We start from the raw sequence: 13,927 nt of genomic DNA on the forward strand, positions 1-13,927 counted from the left end.
GGGCTATATTTTGAGTTTAGTGCACCTTCCTAACTGATCACTAAGCCTGGCACTAGTCATGGGAACCCCAAACACAGGGACCAACAAGTGTCTTACCATCTTCAGATGTTTGGTAATTTTTCTGATCAATTCATCTTCTGCTATTAACTCCTTTGTTTTACTTGACGGAATGGGCAAAGCATACCTTACAATGGATTCCCCTGTTGGTGGAGATCCTAAGACCATTGGTTCAAGTTTATCACGTACAAATTTTGCACTACGTTTTTCCTTCGGTTTAGGCGACAATGGTAAATTAAATAGTCCTTTTTGGTAAGTGAATTCTGGAACATTTGCCCATTTCTTACTAGAGGCTAACAGATGTTGCGCTGGCTTCATTTCGTTATTTTACTTCACTTCCAAATGATAGATGAAAAAATTATATTCTTCCCTGAGAATAAAACATTAAGATTTCAGATTAAAAATTATGGCAGATTTATCAATTGCCATGAAGATGGTGAGTCCCAAAATCAGCTCTACAGAATTATAAAATGGAGAATAACATTCCTAACAACAATTACCAACAAAAAATTTAAAAACAAGCAAACAAACAAACAAAAAAACTGTAAGAAATCTTTATAGGTGGTTGAAGGCTGATTTAGGTAAGGGCATTTAGGACGGGACTGAAGAGAAAGAGACAGTAGCAGGAATGAGAGAATTTCTTTAGAAAAGTTTAAAATTTTGTTCTTATCTTTACCCCATTTTTTGAGGAAATAAATGCCCTTTATCATTATTTCTATAGGAAAAATAACCTAGGCCCAGGGTATCCACAGAAAAATATCAAGATAGCACCAAAGTCAGGCTGAGAAAAAAGTACAGACTGGACAGGTCTTGGGTTTTCATTCTTCTACTCCTCTCTCCCTCCAAAACTGATTAAAACTCAGGACAATGCTTTCTCTGTTTAAAAACAAAAACAAAAACAAAACAAAAACTATATGCTTGACCTTGGGAGTTGTCTCATAAACTGATAAAATTAATATAGAATAGCATTTGTTCTCTATTGTCTGAAGCTCTCTACACTTAGATGTCTCATTGTTGTAGATGAACTGTGTCCCTAAAAAATATTTTCAAGTTCTAATCCCTGGCACCTGTGAATATGACCATATTTGAAAATATAGTCTTTGCAGATGTAACCAAGTTAAGACGAGGTCATACTAGATTACAATGAGCCAGCCCTACATCCAATGACTGGTGTCATTATAAGAAAGCCATACAAGGGCACCTGCATGGTGCAGTTGGTCAAGCATCTGACTTTTGGTTTGGGCTCAGGTCCTGATCTCACAGTCATGAAATCGAGCCCCATGTCAGGTTCTTCACTCAGCGCTGAGTCTGCAGGGAACTCTCTCCTTCTCCCTCTGACCCTCCCCCCTGAAGTCTGTCTGTCTGTCTGTCTGTCTCTCTCTCTCTCTCTCTCAAATAAATAAATAAATAAATAAATCTTTAAAAAAAAAAGAAATCATGTAAAGACACCATAGATACACAGGGATAGAGGTCATGTAATGAAAGAGACAGAGACTAGAGTAATGCAACTATAAGCTAGAATGTTAAAAATTGCAAGCATCTTTGCTAGGAAGAAGCAAGGGAAATTCTTCCCTAGAACCTGTAGAAGGAGCCTAGCACTGCAAATACCTTGATTTCAGACTCCCAGACTCCTCAACTGTGAGAATAAATTACAACTGTTTTAAGGCACTTACTTGGTGGTATTTTGTAATGGCAGACCTGGGAAACAAATACACACGTATAATTTCCCTAAACTTGATGGGAGGTTCATAGACTGGGGCCTGACTCTTGACGATTTCATAATAGATTACCAGACAAGAGCAGCTGACACTCCCAAGAGCATATGAGCTCACAGGTGAAAATAACTTGACACCTGGAAAACATAAGCTTTGCAAAAGAAAAACAACAAACTGGAGGGGAAAAAAAAGAGTCCAGGGGCACCTGAATGATTTAATCAGAAGAACATGCAAGTCTTGCTCTCAGGGTTGTAAGTTCCAGCCCCACGTTGCATGTAGAGATTACTTAAATACATATATACATACATACATACAAACTTATGGAGGAACCAAAGATACACAAACACATACACATAGAGAATATTAGCAATATAAAACAGATACACAGGGTATTTTTTTAAAGACCTGAGTAGAAATACTACAAATGAAAAATGTAAAAAAAACAACATAACTTATCACAGAATAATAGGGTTGAAGAATAAATTAGGAAAATGGAAGATCCAATTGAGGTGTTCAGCCAGAAAGCATCAGAAAAGGATAAAGAAATGGAAATGAAAAATAAAATAAGAGATATGTAGAATTATATAAATGCTAAAAACCACATAATAGAAGATCCAGTGAGAAAGAAAATGTGGACAGGAAGAAATATTTGAAGAAATAATATAGATAAATTTCTCAGATTAAAGGATAGTGGAAACCACAGGTCAAAAGTGTTCACAAAATACCAAAAAGCAAACAGATAACAAAACACAAACACAGAGTGAAATTTAAGAACCTCAAAGGGAAAAATCTGAAAGATTTCAAAAAGAGCATATAACCAAAAAAGGAGGAAGAATTGAATTTTCACCAGCTTTTAGTAACATTTTTCCTCAAAGAATTCTATATCTTGTCTAAATTTCAAACTCTCCGGATGCAGAGGTTAGCTGAAGAATAAAAATGATGCAAATATTAGCAGCATTTATCACAAATTCTTGAACATGAATAAAGTGAAATGCACATCAGCACCAATAAGTATTAAAAGTTAATATCACCCACTGAAGGCACCCCAAAATTCTCAATCTCCAGAGTACCTCAAGCAGTCTATGTAGATAGTGCTTACGAGAATATCCGAGATTAAGCACTGTCTATACAGATAGTTTGCTTGAGGTACTCTGGAGACTAAACTCTAGGAAACAAACTGGGGATTGCTGAAGGGGAGGTGGTGGGGGGGATGGGGTAACTGGGTGATGGGCATTAAGGAGGGCACTCAATGGAATGAGCACTGGGTGTTATATGTAACTGATGCAACTGATGAACCACTAATTCTACTCCTGAAACTATATGTTAAATAATTGAATTTAAATAAAGAATTTTTTTAAAAAGAGTTAATATCAGATTTTAAAGAATTTAAAAAGTTAACAATCTTATGAAAAATGGGAAAATATAGGCCTGCATTTGTTGACAACATAATAAACACGATTAAATTTTTAGAGTAGTACCTACTCTAGTGTAGAGAGGGTCATCTAATAAATTTTAAGAGCCTGATAATAAGTATTTTTTTTATTTAGCAGAAACCATGGCAAAAGTCAATAGCATCCTGCTAGCACATTTCTGTAAAATACAAATATTAACACCAAAAAACAGACTATTTAGGAAGTAAAATACAAAACCAAATAATAAATATTACAGGATACATTATGAATAAAATCAGTTTGAATAAGGTTTTTAAAAACTAAAATATTTTGGACACAATCCCTAATGTAAATGATAGAAGGCACATAACAATTACTGATATAATTGTGTTTCCAACTATATGTGAACATGTATTCGATTTTAACCAATATATGACACAGCTGCACAAGAATAGTACGTTTTTAAGAGCTCACCAAAAAAATTAAATTAAAAAATATATTGTATATCTGTGTGTGTATATGTAACAGGGATACAATGGCTCAAATACATATGAGAAAAGCTAAGCAAACAGAAAATCCTCAAAAACGAAAACCCTATGACATTTTGCACAACCTGTCAAGACATTTTTTAATTTCACCATGAATGATAGAACAAAAATATCTTCTGACAACACTGAAAATTTTTATTTAATTCACAAACTATACAACTGATTTATTTTAGAAACACTGCAGTTAATTAAAAACACAGTTGCCAAACATAATTCATAGTCAAATAAGTATTGGGAAACATTATTTGATGCCATGTCACTAAAAATTCATTTTGAAGGATACAATGCTCTTTTATTGAAACTGTTGATAATAATAAACATATATATTATAGAACATAAGCCAAAGTCCCCTGTTGGAAAATATTCCCTCTTATATTTTCCCATATTAATTGTCACATAATGTTTTAAGTAAAGTTAATGCAGTGATACAGAAATCAAAATTCAATTCACGAAACTTTTTAAAAGCATCAAAAGAATTTCAACGAAATTCTATTGCCAAAGGCATTCCATCTAAAGTGTCAGGTCTGAGGAAGAAGGACCAGCGAACAAAACTTAAGGATGAGTGACCAATGAGCCAGAAGGTAAAACCAAGAGGGGATATACTGAAAATACAGTGAGAAAAACTTACGTCTTGAGTGATGCTCTGCGTCAAATGCTGGTCAGGTAAGAGGAGAACTAAGAACCAACAGATTTAGCAACACGGAGGTGGATCATTTGTGAACTGAAGTACAGCAACAATTTCAAGAGTGATGGAGGCCAATGCCTGATTGATCTACGTTCTAGCAAAGAATTGTCAAAGAGGAAGTGGAGGGGCACCTGGGTGGCTCAGCTCAGGTCATGATCCCAGGGTCCTGGGATTGAGCCCTGCATCATGCTCTCTGCTCAGCGGGGAGCCTGCTTCCTCCTCTCTGCCTGCCTCTGCCTACTTGTGATCTCTGTCAAATAAATAAATAAAATCTTTAAAAAAAAAAAAAAAAGAAGTAGAGACAGTGAATATGAATGTAAGCACTTGAGAAATTGTGCTACAAAAGGGAGTAAAATATGGGCAAGAGGAAGATTTTTTTGATGAGAAAAGTAACGTGTTTGTATGCTGTCATAGGTTGAATTATGTCCTCTCCTCCAAAATACATTCAAGTCCTAACCTCAGAACCTGTGAATGTGACCTTTTCTTCCAAATAAGCCTCCAGAAGCTAGAAAAGATACATGAACAAATTATCCCCCAGAGCCTCCAGTAGGAACCAACAACTGCCAACACTTTTCAGCCTTCGGCCTCCAGAAGTCAAAGAATAAATTTCTGTTGTTTGCGGTACTTTTTTAGGCAGCCCTAGGAAACTAATACATATGCCGATGGACATGACCCAATAGGAAGCAAAATGTGTGTACTGATTGATGGGATGATACTCTGGCGTAAACAAGGAAAAATGGGTTTTGACGCACAAAGGCGCCCTTGCACTTAAGGTAGGCATAGGCTTACATCTACCTGTGGTAACAGGAAGGCAGGGACGCCGGCCACGCCAAGAAACTAACAAAAAGACGGGACAGTCACCAGGTGCTACAAAACCACCTCATCAGTGGATCCATGAAGTTCACATGCGTATACAAATAAAGGTTATATGGAGTAAACGCCTGTATTTACAAGAAAATGTTCAAGGGTTTTACGTAGCCTCTTCATTTAACCCCCCTAACCATGCTAGGGGGTGTACGTTAAATCACCACAAATCTGCCCACGTTTATCAGTCACCTGCTCCTGCAGAGACGAACGTCTTCCGGTCCGCCTTCAAGGACTCACTTCAAACCGTCTAATGATACAGTACACGACGACAAGGGGGTGGGGGACACAGGGTAGGAAAGCTCTGACTTGCCTTAGATTTCTCACCCACAGAGGCACAACCGCCGCTGAGAGAGGAAAGGTAAAGGCTTCTGCCAGAGAACCCATCGAAAACTCTCACAATCCGACGAGGGAAGGACCGCGCACGCCTCGGCTCCCCGCAGTCCGCGTACCTGCTCAGGCTGTGGGAAGCCAGGTTACTGGGTGGTTTTGCCTGGGCGAAGAGGGCTCTAAGGTGAAAGAGTTGGAAATTCTGAGCCTCCCAGACTTCCTACAAGGCGGAAGCCTGCAAACCCAGCAGACTCCAGCCCCGCTGTTTTACAAACTAACATTTGGGCGGAGAGGCCGGGCGTCCGCGCCCTGGGGCTGCAGCAACGACCGGGGCCGGACGCAAAGCCGCGCTGGGGGCGGTTGACGCAGCGTCTCCGGCGCCCCCCCCCCCCCCAGCCGCGCGCCCCAGCCGGCGAGACCCGCGCAGCTAGCTCCAGGAGCCAGCGTTTGAGCTGAGTCTTTCCCGGAATTTCAACAAATGTGGAACGCTAAAAAGTAGCCAGGCCCACACCGCGCCCTCTTTCTTGCTCCCCAGGTCTGTGTAATTCCCTCCAGGACGCTGCACAAGTGAGATTCTTTTAGACATCTGGCCTAAAGAAGTAAAACACGTGCCTGTTCGGTGCTTTGAGACCTTGGGCTTCACCTGCAAAACCTGAGCCCCAGCCGCTCATCTACCGCTGTCGAAAGTTATTTTAAGTCCAGTGTTTTGTAGAGTCCTTTACCAGACTCGAAGTTCCCACGGAATTCTGCAGCGGCTTCGCGGTTTTAAAATTAAAACGGACTACGAAGTTTGAATCATGCCACATAAGCTAGTCTCTTGCCATCAGTTTCCCTGCACTGCTTTCATATGCAATTCTACAAGGTAGAGTTTTTTGATAGCTTGACTTAAAATAATTAATTTTTTCTTTTAAAAAAAATGAAGGCTATTGATTTTAAAATCTCCAAATAAAGTTTTATTACCCGAAGTAAAGTGTTTTAATATTTTAAAATATAACTTGATATAATTTAATTTTTTAATAATGGCTGTGTTTGGTTTGCTATATGAATATTCAAATAACGAGTCCAGAGCAAAAGCTGAAACAAGAACTGCAAAAATGGAAGATGGCTCAAGATTGAGGCATAGAAGGATCCTGAACTCACCTCTTCCCCCAAACACATCTACAGCTAGATCTAGAAAATTTCCCTCTGCAAGGGCCTTTGAAAGCTAGCTGAATGGGAGAGAAAAGGGCCACACTGAGACAGGTAGAAGAGGAAGAGACCAAGTCTTGAAAGAAACCCCACCCCAGGCCCAACAGACCCACACTTAGGAGAGATCTCATAATACAGAGCTTGCCCCTGAGGAGGGAGGGGGGATTTGCGCCCCACACCAGGCACCCCAACTCTTGAGACCTGTAGTAGAGACACACGCCCCTAAAATGTCTGGCCATGAAAACCAAAGTTTACTTCCAGGAGAACCATTATAAATATAGAAGAGAAAATCCACTCTTAAAGGGCTTGTGCACAGATTTACTTGTCACCCCCTCAGTCCCCGAAGCAAAAGCAACAGTTCGAAAGGCACCTACATCATAAGCAGGGGAGATTAATTTGCTAATCTTAAAAATATTTCAATTTATATTCAATTGATATTGTGGTCATTGCAAGGATCTGGGACAATTTAAATTTTGACAAGAAGTGCAATTTCCCCTTGACTCCGGCATTTTCTAATTTTCAGAGTTATATAGAAGACACTTATTCATATACATGGGTCCAATATACTTATATGTAACATAAACTTTCTATATATTGAGATATACTTGTTTAAAAGACAGAAAACATTTGTGTTTTAACCTTTTCTGGGTTTCAGCACACAATAATAAATGCTTGTTAAGTAAATGTTAACTTTTCTTCAAAAGTTCAAAAATATAAGAGATCCATGGAAAATTGTCTCCTAATAGATGAAAAAAGAGCTACCATGCCAACACTAGTCAAAAGAAAGCTTTAGGTTTTATATTAATTACAGAAAATCTAGATTTTTGAGTAAAGACTATTACCAGGGATAAAATGGGTTATTTCATAATGATAAATAAGCCATTGATTAAGAAGACATAACAATCCTAAACATTTACAGACCTGACAAGAGAGGAACAAAATACATAAAACAAAAAACTGATAGGACTCCAAGGAGAAAGAGACAAATGCACAATTAAAGTCAGAGATTTCATCATGTTGAGTAAGGAAAGGGGGAAGGGATAGTCAGGGAGAAGTGGGGAGATCCCTGACTAGGCTCAGAAACTATTCCTGGCCGGCAAAAACGCTAAGACAGAGTGGACAAGAGATAAGGGAATAGACCAGGCCACCTGGTCCCAGATGTTAGGGAGTGTTTTTCTTTGGCAGCTACATTGTAATCACAGAAAAATGACCAGACCTCATAGAAATAAATCATTAAGGATGTTATCAATAGTCCTTGCTCAAAGACTTGAGATTCCAAAGAATCTCAAGGTCACAAGCATACTGGTCAAGTTTTCAATAAACGACCAGTCCTAAAAACCTACGGTGGCAACCCTTCCAAGACCCTCTCAGGCTGGAGAGCTTTCTCTTTCCTTGGCCTTCACTTAAACTTTCACTTCACCCTTTTGTGTCTGTGAGATTCCCTCTTTGACTCTGCAAAATCCAACATCCATTCCAGACTTTTTTTAATCTGAAACTAGAAATAGAAACTTTCTTAACCTGATAAAATGCATCAGTGAAAAACCTACAGCTAACATCATACCTAATGGTAAAGATTGCTTGCTTCCCCCCTGTGATAAGGAACAAGAGAGGTCTGTCTGCTCTTATTACTTCTTTTCAATAATGTACTTACTGGAAGTCCTAACCAGTGCAAAAGTCAAGGAAAAGAAACAGAAAGAATTCAAACTGGAAAGGAAGAAAAATAAAATTTTTCATAAAGAAACAAAATGATCTATGTAGAAAATCTGATGAAATCTTCAAAAATTAATAAGTTTAACATGGTTACAGGATATCAGATCAAAATACAAAAAATCAACTGTGTTTCTGTATGCTCTAGATGAACAATGAGGAAGTAAAATACCATAAATACCACTTACCATGGTATCAAAAATATATTTATGCATAATGCTGAAAAAATGTGCAAAACCTCTACACTGGTAACTCCAAAAAATTGCTGAGAGAAAATAAATGTCGAAGTAAATGTAGCTATACCGTGCTCATGAATTGGAAGATTTAATAATGTTAAGATGTCACCTCTCCCCCACTTAATGTATAAATTCAGAACAATCAGAATCAAAAATACCAGCAGGGCTCTTTGAAGAAATTGGCAACCTGATGCAAATGAAAAGAACCTGCAATAACCAAAACAACTTTGAAAAAGGATAAAGTTGGAGGACCTCAAACAAAATGCACAGTCCCAGAGGAGTTCCTGTTACCCCTGGGAATAAGATCTTGCTTACAACTGTTGAGCAATGCCCTCCCTCCCCCAAGTGGCATCTATAGCTCTCATAGTACACAGTTGACAGCAGCTCCAACATGGCCCCCCAGCCTTAGGGTTCTTTCTTCTGTTCAGATCTTTGGAAACCCTTGTTTTTTGGAAGGACTGCATAATGACAGTCAGTCCAATCTGTTCTGTTTGTTTATAATAACAGTTGGGTGGGATTTTTCCATTCCATGAAACACCTGAATTACAGGTATGGGAATGTGTGTGAGAAAAACAACAAAAATTTTCATAAAGTTTTGCACAGGAGGTGAAGAAACTGGGGCCATTTGCTGTTATTTCCAATACCAAGAAGTAAGATTAAGAGAATAGCAACGAAATTGTAGTCAAAGCCATCTGGCAGATGTCAATTCAGAAGTCAGTTAAATTCAGGGCACCTGCATGGTTGAGTCGGTTAAGCCTCCTCTTTCGGCTCAAGTCATGATCCCAGGGTTCTGGGAGCTCAATGGGGAGCCTGTTTCTCCTTCTGCTTGTCCTCTCTCTCTCTCTCTCTCTATCTCTCTCTCTGACAAATAAATAAACTCTTAGAAAAAAGAGTCAGTTAAACTCAAGGAATTTGCAATAGTTTGGGAGAGCTGGGTAAGATATTGTCCTTGTGTGGAAGGGTCCAGGAGCTATGCTAAAAGAAAAAGAATATTAATTCTCTTCCTCTTCCCGGTAACTCCCACTGTTTAAGGTATTCCATCCCTAGGTGCTTAGGTTTTCTTCCTATCCTTCTATTGTCACAAAATTAATGTGTCCCATTCCTGTAATTATAACTTCTAATTGTCCTCCACTCTCACCCACTTTTTTCATCAAGAAGAATCTGTCAGAAACAAGAGATCCACAGGGGTTTTGTATAAAGACCCATTATGTCCCCTTCTTCCTACCCATGTAGGCCAGTATGTGGGAGAGTACAGACCCAAAGCAGGGCAGTAAGACCCGGACTACTATACAGTGAATCCTCCATGATTTCCCATGGGATTTTCTCTGTTTCAAGGAACTTTCAGTAAGAGGGCCAGAGTGCCCTCATGGTCAGAAAAAGACATCTTGAATGACTCAGAGACTTTGTACTATCATCTTTGAAATCATCTGAGATTGACTTGATAGAATTCAGGAGCAGTTGAGCTATAAGAAGACCCCACTATGGTCATTCCTCTTCAACAAACATTATGTGTCCCTCCACCTCAGCTCCAAGCTAACAAGCCAAAGTTCTAAAGATTTGCATGATTTCTCCCCCATTGAGGTCACAAATTTCCCTCCTTTTGCCTTTGGTGTATATGTGTGTCTCTGTAAGTGTTGTCTATAAAGAATGAGAACCTTCCTCTAACCTGGGATGGATCTTAGGACCAATTGTTTCAACAAGGTTGGTATGAGGCTAACCATCAAATTGTCCCTCCAGCCCCCATCCCAATGAGCAAGAACAACAACTAAGTCATCTACCATTCAGGCCCCACCTTTGGCCCTACTTTCCAATGCAGAGCCTACAACTATCTCCCTCCCAACCATCTCCCTCCCAACCACCTCCCTCCTCAGCAATGAGGAACAAAGTGGAGGCTTATTTATTGCATGATGAAATGATTGAATAATTGAATGATATGGCTGCTACTAAATCACAAGGATGTCCCTCAGATTGTGTTAAATGAGGAAGCTCTTATCTTTCCTATTCCAGAAAGCCAGGTCTTGTCAGTATTCCATCTTTTTCACTGAAACTGCCAAGAACTATGAAAGGTCTACAATTTTCCTTATTTGCTGGAAAACAAGTTAACCTGTCACAATATTGTAGACACTGGCATAAAATTTGAGACTCCTGGGCTAGAGACAAAGGACCACTTATTATTCACAGCAATGGCAGCAACCAGAATAACACTTGTGCTGGTTCCCCAAGCCCCAGCTCCTACAAGGCAAAGCAACACTGGCTAGGTGATGCTGGCACACTCAGCGAGTTGGGCTCCCTGAAAAAGACCATAGCTAGGAAGCCCCAGTCTTCTCTAAAAACGCTGCTAGCAAGTCTCCTCATCCATTTTCCAGTGAGAGACATCATCTTCATTATCATGAACAGCCAACAAATCTGCCCTCTGTCCCAGAGAAAGATGCTGTACTTTCCAAAGCCATTTGCCATACAAATATCCTTGGAAAAGAATCCAGAACAAAATCTACCAGAAGATATGCAGAAACAAGAGAGAATCATGGATAACTATCTCCCAACCACTCCATAAATACATATCAACTCAAAATGGATCAGAGGCCTATCTAAGTGTAAACCTAAATCTATAAAGCTTCTAGAACAAAGCATAGAAGTTACCAGGATTACTTTATAGCCAACAAGGTCCATAGTCCAAAGAGTGTGACCCACATAGAGGAACCTCATATGGAAGATTTAAAGAGGCCTTCACTCTCAGGTCCTGAGCCTGCACTTGCACAACCCAGAAAGTACTTCCTTAAATTTGTGATTATCCACTTGGGTTTGCCATAATATCCACACTGCATATTTTTCCATTCTTGATAGTTACCAAATCAGAAAATATCAGATTGTATTACCCAAGGAGCAGTATAGCTTACATCACAGCCTTGGACTACTGCAGAACACTTTCCTGCCCCGGGCCCAACTAAAATGGCACAGCCTTCCATGTCACGTATACTATGCGCTGGATCAGTCCTTGGAAGTGTGGAATGTGTCCAACAGAAGTCCAAGAAATCCACCAGATATTGTACTTTCCTCTTCATAGTAGGGAATGCATCTTACTGGGAGTGATGTCATCCTCAAGGTGGAAAACCCTGGTTCTTACAGGGCAAAAAAATCTTATACCTTACAATGGTTTGTGGTCCTCCAAAGGCTGTAGTCCCTAAGCAAATAGGCACTATATCTGTGTTATTGATATTCCAGGGTGGGGAAGTAATTAGAGAAAAAAAAAACCTTAACAATTTCCTTCGCAGGGCATTAATGACAAAACAGTTGGGAAACTCTCTAGTAGGAGGAGAGGCAACAAAAAATGATATCCTTTGCAGTGGATGTCCCAACATGCCTTTGACCATCAGATCTCTAAACTATTTACTGAAGTGGTGGATTCCAAAATCTCTGAAGGGTTTTTAATCTCCCACCCTCTAGAATGTATGTGTCAAAAATTGCCCATTATCAACTGGGTTCTATCAGATCCACCAATTCATAAACATGAGTGAACTCAGCAGCAGTTCATCATAGATGGAAAAGATGCACCTGGACAGGAGTAATTTACATGAGGAGGCAGATTGGACCCTCATGTCACCCACCACTGTTGTACCAGTGCTTTTCCCCAGCTCACATCTGTGGCTCTATGGGCACCCTTAACTACAAGCTGAATGAGGAGAAAAATCCAGAGACTGGTTTTCAGATGGGTTTTCTAAGTATGTGGGTAAAAGACAAAAACAGATGGTGAGGAGATATATATATATATACACACACACACACACATACATACATACAGAGAGAGAGAGGGAGAGAGAGAAGCTGCTATAGCCAGTGTTAGGGTTGATCTTGAATGACAGTATTGAAAGAAATTTTTCCTAATGAAAGAAGTCATGAGCAGTATGTCTGGTTTATCCACTTGAGCAAAGAAGTGGCTCAAGATAATATATATGGACTCATGGGTGGTGGCAAATTGCTTGGCCTGCTGGTCAAGAGCATAGAAGGAAATAAACTAAAAGGTCAGAGACAAGATCTTAAGTGGACGCATGTGGATAGACATGAAGTTTTCCATATCACAAGTAATTACCTACTAGAAGACATTACCACAAAAGAAACACTGAATGACTTAGTAGAGAAAACAGTATAGCTAATTGATGTTAGACAACTTTTGTCCTTATTCATACCACACCTGGCACATTGGGCACATGAAAGAAGGGATCACAGTAGGAGAGATGGAGGCTACACCTCAGTCCAAAATCATGGATTTCCTCTTACTAAGGCCAGTCAAGCTACTGTTGCCTCTGAATGTCCATCAGGACAGCAACAGAGGCCAATAACCTAATGTGATGCTATTCCTTGAGGAGACCACCTGGCCATTTGGTGGCAGGTTGATTAAATTGTGCCCATTCCACCCTGGAAGAACCAGTGAAATACATGGGTCTGGAAACCAAGGGATGAAAGCAAAAGATATCCCAGTTAGCATCATTCCCAATAACCATTAAGGAAATATGTGCTTTTCTTCATGCAACTCTGGACTTCGAAAACTTTAAAGTCTAAATCCCCAAAGGAAACAGCAAGATTCCCATTGAACTACAAGCTAGAGCTGTCATGGCTGCCATCTAGACATCCCAGGATCCTCGTATCCAGGAACCAGGAGGCTGGAGGAGGACTCACCGCATTGGCAGGCATAAATAATACTGATCATCAGGGTAACCTAGAACTAATGTTACACAATGGTAGCAGGGAAGAATATATGAAATTCGGATGATCCACTTGAGTGCCTCTTGGTACTCCCTTTCCCAATTACAGCTGTGAATGAGCATATGCAACAAACCTAACCTAAGAATTGTGGGTGTCTAGGGATCAAGACCGCTCAGGACTTTGGGTCACACCACCAGGTAAGCTGTCATGACTAAGGAGAGGGGATAGCTGAAGACATGGAAATTTAGAATGGATAGTGGAGAAGGGAATGGATAGTGAAGAAGTGATTCAGCCCCAAAAGTAACTGCAGCAGTGAAGACTAATTTGGTCCATAAACCTCCCTCTTTCAAGTTTATTCTCAGGAAGAAAGTTCCATAGGACCTGGGGAGGAGCTGCGCCTGAATGGGTAAGGAGAAATACATGTGAAGCAAAGCACGAACTGTGGCACCCATGAAGACCTCACCTGTGCCAATCACATCTCCCTTCAAGAGAAAACCTGAAGCAA

Source organism: Martes martes, assembly GCF_963455335.1.
Source record: "Martes martes genome assembly, chromosome: 8".
Classification (NCBI taxonomy): Eukaryota; Metazoa; Chordata; class Mammalia; order Carnivora; family Mustelidae; genus Martes; species Martes martes.